Source organism: Danio aesculapii, chromosome 4 (genome assembly GCF_903798145.1).
Source record: "Danio aesculapii chromosome 4, fDanAes4.1, whole genome shotgun sequence".
Lineage (NCBI taxonomy): Eukaryota > Metazoa > Chordata > Actinopteri > Cypriniformes > Danionidae > Danio > Danio aesculapii.
In genome coordinates, this window is record NC_079438.1 from 26,010,900 (window position 1) to 26,022,641 (window position 11,742).

The 11,742-nt window shown below is 45.1% G+C and overlaps 10 non-coding genes across 10 annotated transcripts; 1 reads left to right on the forward strand and 9 right to left on the reverse strand.

Annotated features, from left to right (window-relative positions):
* Nucleotides 1–3,150: 3,150 nt before the first annotated feature.
* trnak-cuu (transfer RNA lysine (anticodon CUU)) lies at nt 3,151–3,223 on the reverse strand. Its single transcript has one exon. It is a non-coding gene; the product is annotated as a tRNA-Lys (tRNA).
* A 398-nt stretch (nt 3,224–3,621) lies between these two features.
* Nucleotides 3,622–3,694, reverse strand: trnak-cuu (transfer RNA lysine (anticodon CUU)). The gene has a single exon. It is a non-coding gene; the product is annotated as a tRNA-Lys (tRNA).
* A 227-nt stretch (nt 3,695–3,921) lies between these two features.
* Nucleotides 3,922–3,995, reverse strand: trnan-guu (transfer RNA asparagine (anticodon GUU)). The gene has a single exon. It is a non-coding gene; the product is annotated as a tRNA-Asn (tRNA).
* Nucleotides 3,996–4,092: 97 nt separating this feature from the next.
* trnak-cuu (transfer RNA lysine (anticodon CUU)) lies at nt 4,093–4,165 on the reverse strand. Its single transcript has one exon. It is a non-coding gene; the product is annotated as a tRNA-Lys (tRNA).
* A 1,544-nt stretch (nt 4,166–5,709) lies between these two features.
* trnas-aga (transfer RNA serine (anticodon AGA)) lies at nt 5,710–5,791 on the reverse strand. The gene has a single exon. It is a non-coding gene; the product is annotated as a tRNA-Ser (tRNA).
* A 284-nt stretch (nt 5,792–6,075) lies between these two features.
* trnak-uuu (transfer RNA lysine (anticodon UUU)) lies at nt 6,076–6,148 on the reverse strand. Its single transcript has one exon. It is a non-coding gene; the product is annotated as a tRNA-Lys (tRNA).
* Nucleotides 6,149–6,750: 602 nt separating this feature from the next.
* trnas-uga (transfer RNA serine (anticodon UGA)) lies at nt 6,751–6,832 on the reverse strand. The gene has a single exon. It is a non-coding gene; the product is annotated as a tRNA-Ser (tRNA).
* Nucleotides 6,833–7,825: 993 nt separating this feature from the next.
* trnas-uga (transfer RNA serine (anticodon UGA)) lies at nt 7,826–7,907 on the reverse strand. The gene has a single exon. It is a non-coding gene; the product is annotated as a tRNA-Ser (tRNA).
* A 337-nt stretch (nt 7,908–8,244) lies between these two features.
* trnar-ucg (transfer RNA arginine (anticodon UCG)) lies at nt 8,245–8,317 on the reverse strand. Its single transcript has one exon. It is a non-coding gene; the product is annotated as a tRNA-Arg (tRNA).
* Nucleotides 8,318–8,637: 320 nt separating this feature from the next.
* trnap-agg (transfer RNA proline (anticodon AGG)) lies at nt 8,638–8,709 on the forward strand. Its single transcript has one exon. It is a non-coding gene; the product is annotated as a tRNA-Pro (tRNA).
* Nucleotides 8,710–11,742: the final 3,033 nt, after the last annotated feature.

Sequence of the window (11,742 nt, forward strand, 5' to 3'; positions counted from 1 at the left end):
ACGTGGGGCTCGGACCCACGACCCTGAGATTAAGAGTCTCATGCTCTCCCGACTGAGCTAGCCAGGCTTCCGATACATTTATTCTAGTCACTGTTTTGATCAATACCTTCCCTACCTGTGTAAAGTTTGATGCTGATTTTAAGTCAACTGGAATAAGTAACTTGGCCGATCCAGGCACTGGACAACAAACTTCTGCTAAATCCTGATGTCATTTTGTAACGCCAGACAGCACGTGGCCCAGGATCATTGCCCGGTGCACGTGTTAGCAGTTGCAAGGCAGCAAAAGCCTTCGTTCGTCCCTGGATGGGCTCAAAGCAACAACCTTTTGGTTAACAGCTGAACGCACTAACCGATTGTGCCACAGAGACCCAGACTAAATATACCAACTGTGGTAGAAACGCTGAACTTTGTCTCACTTGGTCTGCTGGATGAACCCAAATGAAGGCTGCCGAAAAGAGAGAGAGAAAGGTAACAGAAACACCCAACGTGAGGCTTGAACTAACGTCACTGAGATTAAGTGTCTCATGCTCTCCCGACTGAGCTAGCCGGGCTAGTGAGAAACTCATTGTAGTCACTGTTTTGACCAATACCTTCCCTACCTGTGTAAAGTTTGATGCTGATTTTAAGTCAACTGGAATCAGTAACTTGGTCTATCTAGGCACTGGACAACAAACTTCTGCTAAATCCTGATGTCATCTTGTAACGCCAGACAGCACGTGGCCCAGGATCATTGCCCGGTGCACGTGTTAGCAGTTGCAAGGCAGAGAAAAGCTTAATTCGTCCCTGAGTGGGCTTGAACCACCAACCTTTCAGTTAACAGCCGAACACGCTAACCAATTGCGCCACAGAGACTTCGAGAGCAACACAACTGTAGTAGAAATGCTGAACTTTGTCTTAATAGGTATGCTCGAAGAATCCAATTGAAAGCTGCCGAAAAAAGAGAGAAAAACGCCCAATGTGGGGCTCGAACCCACGACCCTGAGATTAAGAGTCTCATGCTCTACCGACTGAGTTAGCCGGGCTTCTGATGCGTTCATTCTAGTCACTGTTTTGATCAATACCTTCCCTACCTGTGTAAAGTTTAATGTTTTTTTTATGTCAACTGGCATAAAAAAAAATTGGCCAATACAGCTCGAACCCACGACCCTGAGATTAAGAGTCTCATGCTCTACCAACTGAGCTAGCCGGGCTTCCGATACATTTATTCTAGTCACTGTTTTGATCAATACCTTCCCTACCTGTGTAAAGTTTGATGCTGATTTTAAGTCAACTGGAATAAGTAACTTGGCCGATCCAGGCACTGGACAACAAACTTCTGCTAAATCCTGATGTCATCTTGTAACGCCAGACAGCACGTGGCCCAGGATCATTGCCCGGTGCACGTGTTAGCAGTTGCAAGGCAGCAAAAGCCTTCGTTCGTCCCTGGATGGGCTCAAAGCAACAACCTTTTGGTTAACAGCCGAACGCACTAACCTATTGTGCCACAGAGACTCAGACTAAATATACCAACTGTGGTAGAAACGCTGAACTTTGTCTCACTTGGTCTGCTGGATGAACCCAAATGAAAGCTGCCGAAAAGAGAGAGAGAAAGGTAACAGAAACACCCAACGTGAGGCTTGAACTAACGTCACTGAGTTTAAGTGTCTCATGCTCTCCCGACTGAGCTAGCCGGGCTAGTGAGAAACTCATTCTAGTCACTGTTTTGATCAATACCTTCCCTACTTGTGTAAAGTTTGATGCTGATTTTAAGTCAACTGGAATCAGTAACTTGGTCTATCTAGGCACTGGACAACAAACTTCTGCTAAATCCTGATGTCATCTTGTAACGCCAGACAGCACGTGGCCCAGGATCCATGCCCGGTGCACGTGTTAGCAGTTGCAAGGCAGCAAAAGCATTCATCCTTCCCTGGGTGGGCTCGAACCACCAAGCTTTGGGCTAAGAGCCGAACATGCTAACCGATTGCCCCACTGAGACTCAGACACCAAACCGACTGTTGTAGAAAACCTGAACTTTGTCTCACTTGGTCTGCAGGATGAATCCAAATAAAAGCTGCCGAAAAGAGAGAGAAAGGTAACAGAAACAGCCAACGTAGGGCTCAAACCCACATCACTGAGATTAAGTGTCTCATGCTCTCCCGTCTGAGCTAGCCAGGCTTGTGAGACACTCATTCTAGTCACTGTTTTTATCAATACCTTCCCTACCTGTGTAAAGTTTGATGCTGATTTTAAGTCAACTGGAATAAGTAACTTGGCCAATAGAGGCACTGGACAAAAAACTTCTGCTAAATCCTGATGTCATCTTGTAACGCCAGACAGGGCTTGTGAGATGCTCATTCAAGAGAAAGTCACTGTTTTGATCAATACCTTCCCTACCTGTGTAAAGTTTAATGTTTTTAATGTTATCTTGTAACGCCAGACAGCACGTGGCCCAGGATCATTGCCCGGTGCACGTGTTAGCAGTTGCAAGGCAGCAAAAGCCTTCGTTCGTCCCTGGATGGGCTCAAAGCAACAACCTTTTGGTTAATAGCCGAACGCACTAACCGATTGTGCCACAGAGACTCAGACTAAATATACCAACTGTGGTAGAAACCAGAACTTTGTCTCACTTGGTCTGCTGGATGAACCCAAATGAAAGCTGCCGAAAAGAGAGAGAGAAAGGTAACAGAAACACCCAACGTGAGGCTTGAACTAACGTCACTGAGATTAAGTGTCTCATGCTCTCCCGACTGAGCTAGCCGGGCTAGTGAGAAACTCATTCTAGTCACTGTTTTGATCAATACCTTCCCTACCTGTGTAAAGTTTGATGCCAATTTTAAGTCAACTGGAATAAGTAACTTGGCCGATGCAGGCACTGGACAACAAACTTCTGCTAAATCCTGATGTCATCTTGTAACGCCAGACAGCACGTGCCCCAGGATCTATGCCCAGTGCAGGTGTTAGCAGTTGCTAGGCAGAGAAAGGCTTAAATCGTCGCTGGGTGGGCTCGGACCACCAACCTTTCGGTTAACAGCCGAACGCGCTAACCAATTGCGCCACAGAGACTTCGAGAGCAACCCAGCTGTAGTAGAAATGCTGAACTTTGTCTCAATAGGTGTGCTCGAAGAATCCAATTGAAAGCTGCCGAAAAGAGAGAGAGAAAGGTAACAGAAACGCCCAACGTGGGGCTCGAACCCACGACCCTGAGATTAAGAGTCTCATGCTCTACCGACTGAGCTAGCCGGGCTTCCAATACATTTATTCTAGTCACTGTTTTGATCAATACCTTCCCTACCTGTGTAAAGTTTGATGCTGATTTTAAGTCAACTGGAATAAGTAACTTGGCCGATCCAGGCACTGGAGAACAAACTTCTGCTAAATCCTGATGTCATCTTGTAACGCCAGACAGCACGTGGCCCAGGATCATTGCCCGGTGCACGTGTTAGCAGTTGCAAGGCAGAGAAAAGCTTAATTCATCCCTGGGTGGACTCGAACCACCTACCTTTCGGTTAACAGCCGAACGAGCTAACCAATTGCGCCACAGAGACTTCGAGAGCAACACAACTGTAGTAGAAATGCTGAACTTTGTCTCAATAGGTATGCTCGAAGAATCCAATTGAAAGCTGCCGAAAAGAGAGAGAAAAACGCCCAACGTGGGGCTCGAACCCACGACCCTGAGATTAAGAGTCTCATGCTCTACCGACTGAGCTAGCCAGGCTTCTGATGCGTTCATTCTAGTCACTGTTTTGATCAATACCTTCCCTACCTGTGTAAAGTTTGATGCTGATTTTAAGTCAACTGGAATAAGTAACTTGGCCGATCCAGGCACTGGACAACAAACTTCTGCTAAATCCTGATGTCATCTTGTAACGCCAGACAGCACGTGGCCCAGGATCATTGCCCGGTGCACGTGTTAGCAGTTGCAAGGCAGAGAAAAGCTTAATTCGTCCCTGGGTGGACTCGAACCACCATCCTTTCGGTTAACAGCCGAACGCGCTAACCAATTGCGCCACAGAGACTTCGAGAGCAACACAACTGTAGTAGAAATGCTGAACTTTGTCTCAATTGGTGTGCTCGAAGAATACAATTGAAAGCTGCCGAAAAGAGAGAGAAAAACGCCCAACGTGGGGCTCGAACCCACGACCCTGAGATTAAGAGTCTCATGCTCTACCGACTGAGCTAGCCGGGCTTCTGATGCATCCATTCTATTCACAGTTTTGATCAATACCTTCCCTACCTGTGTAAAGTTTGATGCTGATTTTAAGTCAACTGGAATAAGTAACTTGGCCGATCCAGGCACTGGACAACAAACTTCTGCTAAATCCTGATGTCATCTTGTAACGCCAGACAGCACGTGGCCCAGGATCATTGCCCGGTGCACGTGTTAGCAGTTGCAAGGCAGCAAAAGCCTTCGTTCGTCCCTGGATGGGCTCAAAGCAACAACCTTTTGGTTAACAGCCAAACGCACTAACCGATTGTGCCACAGAGACTCAGACTAAATATACCAACTGTGGTAGAAACGCTGAACTTTGTCTCACTTGGTCTGCTGGATGAACCCAAATGAAAGCTGCCGAAAAGAGAGAGAGAAAGGTAATAGAAACACCCAACGTGAGGCTTGAACTAACATCACTGAGATTAAGTGTCTCATGCTCTCCCGACTGAGCTAGCCGGGCTAGGGAGAAACTCATTCTAGTCACTGTTTTGATCAATACCTTCCCTACCTGTGTAACATTTGATGCTGATTTTAAGTCAACTGGAATAAGTAACTTGGTCAATCTAGGCACTGGACAACAAACTTCTGCTAAATCCTGATGTCATCTTGTAACGCCAGACAGCACGTGGCCCAGGATCATTGCCCGGTGCACGTGTTAGCAGTTGCAAGGCAGCAAAAGCATTCGTTCTTCCCTGGGAGGGCTCGAACCACCAACCTTTCGGTTAACAGTGTAGTGGAAAGTTGCACTGGATCTCGACAAACATCTTCTAGGTTTCAAAAAAGAGGCTGAGGTCTTCGAAGTTCTCAAGTTGAAGCAGTTTATTGTTACAGCAGAGATGGTCGATCGAGCTCTCTCCCCCTCAATGTCCAAAAACCCACAGTTTATATACAGTTTCTTATCCATAGGTATCATGAGATATGATTTAACATCACCCTATTCCCGGCTCCAATAGCATCCTAGCTTTTTAATTAATGGCTGTATGTTTTTCTGTTTTTATATATCTTAAAGGTCACATAGCATGTGCTTACAATCATGTGTTTGCATATGATCATGATGTTTCCATATTTTCTAAATGATTCTCCTTATGTATGCTATTTTGACGAGGGTTGTTTTTGTCTTGTTCAACATATACATTGTCTAAATGTATTGCATACGCTCTGTCATAATGTTCTCACTTTGGCGCATGACCTGCTGTGCTTCAATTGTAAGGCCCTCAATTATAAGGCCCTGCATGTTTGTATGTCTCTTCTGCATCACTTGAATATAGGTCTTTCAATACGTTTTAACAGTATATTTTAATAGTAATCTATATTTTAATAGTGGCAGATTATATAGTGATTACATATTAAAAGTTCCACTATAATGACTGTACGGTCGCGGCAAACCACTGTCGCTCACCCACAGCTGCCTGGTCACTAAGTGACAGGGGCTTGTTTGTGAGTTGCAGAGGAGGATTCCAATTACGTATAGGAGGCTTGAAAGAAAAGAGAACAACAACATAAGTGGACGTGCAAAACAACGTAGTCGGCAGGATTCGAACCTGCGCGGGGAAACCCCAATGGATTTCTAGTCCATCGCCTTAACCACTCGGCCACGACTACAGACGTCTGCTTTCTCTCTCCTGCTGAGGTGGCAACCAAGCACAGGGTCAACAGGGGTAAAGGAAGGTGCACTAGCTCTAGTGCAACTTTTCCGTACAATCTCTGGGAAGCAGGGACAGCATAGCTCTCTAATCTAACAAACTCAGCTAACTTCATGGGCACTCTTTCCACACAAGCTGATGATCTGAATTCAGAGCAACGTGCTCTCGCAGGCCACACCACAATGGACAGCCACCAAGTGATATGAAAAGAACAACGAGGTCTCTGACAAACAGACAGGCCTTCGCCCAAGCAGGGACTTGAACCCTGGACCCTCAGATTAAAAGTCTGATGCTCTACCGACTGAGCTATCCGGGCTCCTGTCTGCTGACGCACCTGTTTGCGGAGTTGGCCCTCTGCAAGCCCCTTGCCGGCTGACAACACTTTCTCATCACAGCACAGACCTGCGTCCTCTTAAAAAAAACAGATGCAGGCGTCCTCCAGGAAACGGCGTTTCAGAGCTGTGCCATGCCACTGCTGAGCTGCACCGTGAAAGACCTTGAAGTCATTAGGTGTTACCAAAGCCATGGTCCAAAAGCATGGCCAAAAGCACATTTCGCCTGGGCCTTTTGGAACTGTGCTAGCATCAGTCTTGAAAAGAGCTGTGCATAAAGCAACTCTCCAGAAGCAGATGGAGTGGGGAAAATGTGCCCCAAAGGGACAGCCAAAACGGACTGGGCGACTTGGAAAACAAACTATCAAATCCCAATCTTGATGAGCCGTACAAGATGTTGCTGTCGATTTATTGAACGTTTCTCTAGGCAACATCAGAGTGTAGGGACTACAAAAAAAGCTAAATTGCGACTAGTCGCTGGACTTGAATTATTCAATATGGGATTAAACAGGCAGGCCCGCAACCAAAGGTCGCAAAAGCCACAGTTCCTCTCACAGAGAGAAAAAGCAAAAGCAGCTAGCTGTTCCGTAGTCGGCAGGGTTCGAACCTGCGCGGGGAGACCCCAATGGATTTCAAGTCCATCGCCTTAACCTCTCGGCCACGACTACGCATGGTGGTAGCTCATTGACTTTTTCTGCTGAATGTGGGCAACATTGAACGCAGCACAGTTGGGGCATAAATGGCCTGAGGTTGTAAAAAGCAGCACAAGCATTGCTCGCAGTTAACAGGAACACGCTGCCGTGACCCAGATTCGATCCGGGGTTGCTGCGGCCACAACACAGAGTACTGTCCGCGATACGATCACGGCACACCGCTCACTCACCGATAAGCTCTGCAGCTGCCTGGACACTAAGGGACACTGGTTTGTGACCGTGATTCAAACTGGGATTTCTCTGGCCACAACACAGAGTACGGATGACTGTACGGTCGCGGCAAACCACTGTCACTCACCCACAGCTGCCTGGTCACTAAGTGACAGGGGCTTGTTTGTGAGATGCAGAGGAGGATTGCAATTACGTATAGGAGGCTTGAAAGAAAAGAGAACAACAACATAAGTGGACGTGCAAAACAACATAGTTGGAAGGATTCAAACCTGCACGGGGAAGCCCCAATGGATTTCTAGTCCATCGCCTTAACCGCTCAGCCACGACTACAGACATCTGCTTTCTGTCTCCTGCTGAGGTGGCAACCAAGCACAGGTTCAACAGGGGTCCAAAAGCATGGCCAAAAGCACATTTCGCCTGGGCCTTTTGGAACTGTGCTAGCATCAGTCTTGAAAAGAGCTGTGCATAAAGCAACTCTCCAGAAGCAGATGGAGTGGGGAAAATGTGCCACAAAGGGACAGCCAAAAAGGACTGGGCGACTTGGAAAAAAAACTATCAAATCCCAATCTTGATGAGCCGTACAAGATGTTGCTGTCGATTAATTGAACGTTTCTCTAGGCAACATCAGAGTGTAGGGACTACAAAAAAAGCTAAATTGTGACTAGTCGCTGGACTTGAATTATTCAATATGGGATTAAACACGCAGGCCCGCAACCAAACGTCGCAAAAGCCACAGTTCCTCTCACAGAGAAAAAAAGCAAAAGCAGCTGGCTGTTCCGTAGTCGGCAGGGTTCGAACCTGCGCGGGGAGACCCCAATGGATTTCAAGTCCATCGCCTTAACCTCTCGGCCACGACTACACATGGTGGCAGCTCGTTGACTTTTTCTGCTGAATGTGGGCAACATTGAACGCAGCACAGTTGGGGCATAAATGGCCTGAGGTTGTAAAAAGCGGCACAAGCATTGCTTGAAAGACACGGGGTACTTGAAGTCAAGATCTTCATTACCAAAGCTTAGCGGAACCATTTAGGTTTGTAACGTGACAGTGAGATTCAAGCAAGATTGGATGAATCTTATTTGAAGTGTGCAGCAAGTCTGAGAATTCGAAGCTAACTATTGTCCTCAGATCATCACGCCTAAGTTTTGAGAAGACCAGTCGGAATTGTTTCACACAACTTAAATGTAACCCAACAAAGAAAACCCAGATGGGACTTGAACCCACAATCCCCAGCTTCGAAGGCTGATGCCTTATCCATTAGGCCACTGGGTCAACACTAGCCTTTGTCATATCTGATGTATGGCTCAGGAAGCTCTTGTTACTCAGAAAACAGTTCTTTAGGATCCCTATGCCATATTGCATTCAGACGATCTGATGTTTACACCTAATGACAAAACAGCTTCTCTGAGGAGTTTTCCATTGTCATGTCTTTTTGACCTAAGGGTATGAACCTAGCTTTTTAAAGGTAATACTGGATTGTCTTGCTCAGTCAACTTAAAAGGAACTGCATCAAAGACAACCCAGTTGGTACTTTAAACCCACAATGCCCAGCTTCGAAGAATTTTTTGCGGCACTGCAGACTGCTTCTACAGGGCTCGTTGGTCTAGGAGTATGATTCTCGCTTAGGGTGCGAGAGGTCCCGGGTTCAAATCCCGGACGAGTCCTACGACAGTCATAGAACAAGCAGCGGTGCTGTGCTATCCATGATGTTTCTATGTTAATTGTAGCTGCTTTTGCTGTGACTTTACTTAATGAACATTTAGTGGACTTCTGATCTAAATCAGTCTAACATGTACAACTATACAGACAAAAAAAGGAGCGGCAATGATTCGGTTGATAGATTTGTTTACGGATCTTGAACAACCCACCAGCTTTATATGTAAGCACCATTTTGTCTTTTTACACCGTCTCCTCTCTGTAGGCACCATGCAGGATTCGAAATGGCCTTTCGCGTTAGGTATCTCGTTACCCTTTTAGTCATAAGAGGTAACATGCATGGCAATGCAGGAAGTTAATGACATGCAAACACATCTCAAGAAGGTTTTCACAGCTACCGTGTTTCATCCACCAAACATTGCTCCCAAATTGAAGTGAGACCTTCAAAGACAACCCAGATGGGATTTGAACCAACAATCCCAAGCCCCGGAGGTTGATGCCTTATCCCTTGGCCACTGGGCCATTTCGGCAATCATTTGTCATGGATTTTTTGTATGCCTTCAACAAGATGCCAACGAAAAGGAACCGGGTAACACTTTATTTTGATGGTCCCCCTTTAGATAGTCTGCTGACCGTAAGTTACTTTTCAAGTTCTTATCTGTTTACTTTCATCTGGATAGTATCTGTAGATTGTCTTTAAATGTTCTTAGGCAATCAATACAATGTCTACAGCATGTAAACATTTATTAAACTTTCGGTAAGATAAGTGTTACCTAATTAGGTTCTAGATGTTCAACAGTGTTTCAGTAGATATGCAACAAATCCTCAACATTTATTAAACTTGGTAAGTTACGTGTTACCAAATTAGGTTGTAGATGTTCAACAGTGTTTCAGTAGATATGCAACTAATCTTCTACAGATGTTCAACAATGTATTAGTAGATATGCAACAAATCCTCAACAAGTTTTCAGAACATTGACCACCAAGATGTTTGTTGTTATTGTCTGCATGTAGTTGTTATCCAGTTTATGAATAGACTTTGAGTAAACATTCAGATGCCTATAAGTAGCAACGCAAGATATTTTAACATGAACTTTAATCAAATATAAAATTAGGGTTAGGTACAATCTAAGAGTGTTCAATTAACTATTTGTTGCATTTAACCTAACTTTCAGTAGACAGTTATTTTACTTTAAAGGGAACATAGTTTACCTATTTTTTAAGATTTAATATTAATATTATGGTTCTTCTGAGTGTGCCAGTTTAGGTTCAGTTTAAAACACAATTCAGATTTTTTTATTATAATGTGTTAAAAAGTGTCATGTTGGGGGCGTGTCCACAGTTCGCTGATTTATGGATGTGTTGCTTTACATGTAAATTAGTTTCGGCTTCCCGCCAACGTAACAAGGGGCGGGGCCATGAGCTCACCCGCTCTGCATTTGCAACAGAGTCTGACAGGCAGACAGAGAAGGAGCAGGAGTGAAAGGTTCAGCAATCAGTCGTACATGTACGACTCGGACACAGACCAAGCAGAGAGTACAAAATCATATGTGTCTTTGTACAGTTTTAGAGCCAACTGTGTGCTAGTTTCAAGTGCTGAGCTTGTACACAGAAACTAATAACCACGCACACTGAATGAACTTTTACTGAGGCACCGGATGCGCCGCTCGAAGCCGCGACACGGCACACCAGACACTCTCTGTGGCAGGGCAGAAACATGAAGTGTTCCGAATCATCGCGCCACGCATTTTTTAATTCTAAACATAGGTTTCTATTAGGGTACACACAACGGCAATTCAAGTCTGCAGCGGTCCGAGGCGCCCAGCCGTCGACTTGAGTGAACCCTGATAGAAACCGATGTTTAGAATTCTAAAACGCATGCTAGTTAAGATCACAGGGAGCTTCTGGGATCAATATTGATGGGCGGGGGGACCGCACTCCTACGTAAAGTTGCGGTCGGTTTGAAAACCGCTCCAATTGCTCCATCGTTTTTATGTTGTTAAATTGAAAAAAAAGCACTGGGTGTGCTTATATCACCCCAATATGATGGTCTATACACCATACATGCACATATGTCTGTCCAAACAGCTTGAAAAGTAGATTTTTTACCATAGGTGCCTTTTAAGGTACATTTATCAGCTCATCTGTTGTCACACTGGGCCCATCAAAATGAAATGAAAACCTAAGAAATGCTGTTGAATGACTGTAAGGAACCAACATCACAGACAGCATGGCTACTAATCTGTAAATGTTCAGCAGATAGTCAACAGACAGGTAGTAGTGACACTGATGCAAGTATTTGAAGACAAAAACACAACAGCGCCACACGTACAAGAACATACAAATAAATACCAGAGTCATTAGTTCGTCCAACTGCTTTTAATTTATTGCTGTCAAAACAAAAATAAAATAAAAAAATTAACAGCCTAGGTAATTAAGCTGAAGAAAACATTTGGTTCAGGACAATTAAGAACAATTGTTGTTACATCCACAGTGGAATGAACCGCCAACTTATCCAGCATATGTTTTTATGCAACGGATGCCCTTACAGCTGCAACCCATCACTGGGAAACATCCATACACAGTCATTTACACACATGAACTAAGGACAATTTACCCAACCCAATTCACCTCTACCACATGTTTTTGGACTTGTGGGGGGAAGCGGAGCACCCAGAGGAAACCAACGCGAACACCGGAAGAACATGCAAACTCCACACAGAAACACCAACTGACCCAGCCGAGGCTCGAACCAGTGACCTTCTTCCTGTGAGGCGAACGTGCTACCCACTGAGAATGTTTTTTTTCATTGTCTTTAACATAGTAGGCTGAAAAATAACTAATTTTAGAAATACAATTTAGATGACGAGGTGACATGGTGGCACAGTGGGTAACACGTTTGCCTCACAGCAAAAGGTTGATGGTTTGAGCCTCGGCTGGGTCAGGTGGCATTTCTGTGGCATACCATGTGGGCTTCCTTCGAGTGCTCCAGTTTCCCCCACAAGTCCAAAGACATGTGGTACACTGTAAAAAGTGCTACA